General features: G+C 43.0%; 1 non-coding gene across 1 annotated transcript; it reads left to right on the top strand.

The window, feature by feature from the left end:
* The first annotated feature begins 2,534 nt into the window (after positions 1-2,534).
* LOC148567139 (small nucleolar RNA R71) lies at positions 2,535-2,642 on the top strand. The gene has a single exon (XR_015882283.1). It is a non-coding gene; the product is annotated as a small nucleolar RNA R71 (small nucleolar RNA).
* The last annotated feature ends 234 nt before the right edge of the window (positions 2,643-2,876 follow it).

Here is a 2,876-nt window from a genome sequence, read left to right as displayed (position 1 = left end):
AGGTTGCTCGTCCTCGAGTAAAGAAGAAAGAAGAGAGTAGAAGAAGAAGAAATAAAGGAGATGGAGTGGGCTTTGTGTTTCGGCCAAGGGGGAGAAGTGGTGTTTAGGTTGTGTGAAAATGAAGGAGTGAAGATGGGTTTATATAGGGGTGAGAGGGGTGTGTATGGTTCGGCTATAGAGGGTGGGTTTGGGAGGAAAAGTGGTTTGAATTTGAATGGTGAGGTAGGTGGGGTTTTATGAAGGATGGATGTAAGTGGTGAAGAGAATGGTAGGATTTGATAGGTGAGGGGTTTTTGGGGAAGAGGTATTGAGGTGATTGGTAAATGGGTGAAGAAGAGAGAGAGTGGTAGGGTAGGTGGGGATCCTGTGGGGTCCACAGATCTTGAGGTGTCAAGGATATCTCATCCCTGCACCAAGTGGCATGTAAAACGCCCCCTTTCTGCCAATCCTGGCGTTAAACGCCAGGCTGCTGCCCATTTCTGGCGTTTAACGCCAGCTTCTTGCCCATTCCTGGCGTTAAACGCCAGTCTGGTGCCCTTTTCTGGCGTTAAACGCCCAGAATAGTGCCAGACTGGGCGTTTAACGCCCATTCTGCTACCTTTACTGGCGTTTAAACGCCAGTAACTGTCTCCTCCAGGGTGTTCTATTTTTCATTCTGTTTTTCACTTTGTTTTTGCTTTTTCAATTGTTTTTGTGACTTCACATGATCATCAACCTACAGAAAACATAAAATAACAAAAGAAAATAGAAATTTAACATGGATAAGTAAAAATTGGGTTGCCTCCTAACAAGCGCTTCTTTAATGTCAATAGCTTGACAGTGGCTCTCATGGAGCCTAACAGATGTTCAGAGAAATGTTGGAACCTCCCAACACTAAACTTAGAGTTTGAATGTGGGGGTTCAACACCAAACTTAAAGTTTGGTTGTGGCCTCCCAACACCAAACTTAGAGTTTGACTGTGGGGGCTCTGTTTGACTCTGTATTGAGAGAAGCGCTTCATGCTTCCTCTCCATGGTGACAGAGGGATATCCTTAAGTTTTAAACACAATGGGGTCTTCATTCACTTGAATGATCAATTCTCCTCTGTCAACATCAATCACAGCTTTTGCTGTGGCTAGGAAGGGTCTGCCAAGGATGATGGATTCATCCATACACTTCCCAGTCTTTAGGACTATGAAATCAGCAGGGATGTAATGGTCTTCAACCTTTACCAAGACATCCTCTACAAGTCCATAAGCTTGTTTCTTTGAATTGTCTACCATCTCTAGTAAGATTCTAGCAGCTTGTACCTCAATGATCCCTAGCTTCTCCATTATAGAGAGAGGCATAAGGTTTATGCTTGACCCTAGGTCACACAAAGCCTTTTCAAAGATCATGGTGCCTATGGTACAAGGGATTGAGAACTTTCTAGGGTCCTGTCTCTTTTGAGGTAATCTCTGCCTAGTCAAGTCTTCCAGTTCCTTGATGAGCAATGGAGGTTCATTCTCCCTAGTCTCATTACCAAATAACTTGGCATTTAGCTTCATGATTGCTCCAAGGTACTTTGCAACTTGCTCTTCAGTGACATCTTCATCCTCTTCAGAGGAAGAATACTCATCAGAGCTCATGAATGGCAGAAGTAAATTTAATGGAATCTCTATGGTCTCAGTCTGAGCCTCAGATTCCCATGGTTCCTCATTAGGAAATTCCATGGAGGTCAGTGGACGTCCATTGAGGTCTTCCTCAGTGGGAATCACTGCCTCTTCCTCCTCTCCATGTTCGGCCATGTGAAATGTGGTTATGGCCTTGCACTCTCTTTTGGGATTCTCTTCTGTATTGCTTGGGAGAGTGCTAGGAGGGAGTTCAGTAATTTTCTTACTCAGCTGACCCAATTGTGCCTCCAAATTTCTAATGGAGGACCTTGTTTCAGTCATGAAACTTTGAGTGGTTTTGATTAGATCAGAGACAATGGTTGCTAAGTCAGAGTGGCTTTGCTTAGCATTCTCTGTCTGTTGCTGAGAAGATGATGGAAAAGGCTTGCTATTGCTAAACCTGTTTCTTCCACCATTGTTGTTGTTGAAACCTTGTTGAGGTCTCTGTTGATCCTTCCATGAGAGATTTGGGTGATTTTTCTATGAAGAATTATAGGTGTTTCCATAGGGTTCTCCCATGTAATTCACCTCTTCCATTTCTGGGTTCTCAGGATCATAAGCTTCTTCTTTAGAGGAAGCTTCCTTAGTACTGCCTGTTGCTGCTTGCATTCCAGATAGACTCTGAGAAATCATATTAACTTGTTGGGTCAATATTTTATTCTAAGCCAATATGGCATTCAGAGTATCAATCTCAAGAACTCCTTTCTTCTGAGTTGTCCCATTATTCACAGGATTCCTTTCAGAGGTGTACATGAATTGGTTATTTGCAACCATTTCAATGAGTTCTTGAGCTTCTGCAGGCGTCTTCTTCAGATGAAGAGATCCTCCAGTAGAGCTATCCAATGACAACTTGGATAGTTCAGACAGACCATCATAGAAGATTCCTATGATGCTCCATTCTGAAAGCATGTCAGAAGGGCACCTTCTGATCAATTGCTTGTATCTCTCCCAAGCTTCATAGAGGGATTCACCATCCTTCTGTCTAAAGGTTTGGACTTCCACTCTAAGCTTACTCAATTTTTGAGGTGGAAAGAACTTTGCCAAGAAGGCATTGACTAGTTTTTCCCAAGAGTTCAGGCTTTCCTTAGGTTGTGAATCCAACCATGTTCTAGCTCTGTCTCTTACAGCAAAAGGAAAAAGCATAAGTCTGTAGACTTCAGGGTCAATCTCATTGGTCTTGACAGTGTCACAGATTTGCAAGAATTCATCTAAGAACTGATGAGGATCTTCCAATGGAAGTCCATG

The sequence above is a fragment of the Arachis ipaensis genome, chromosome B4 (genome assembly GCF_059453495.1).
Source record: "Arachis ipaensis isolate K30076 ecotype BB chromosome B4, ASM5945349v1, whole genome shotgun sequence".
Lineage (NCBI taxonomy): Eukaryota > Viridiplantae > Streptophyta > Magnoliopsida > Fabales > Fabaceae > Arachis > Arachis ipaensis.
Note: the sequence above shows the minus strand (reverse complement) of the source record. Positions and strands in the feature narration are given on the sequence as shown.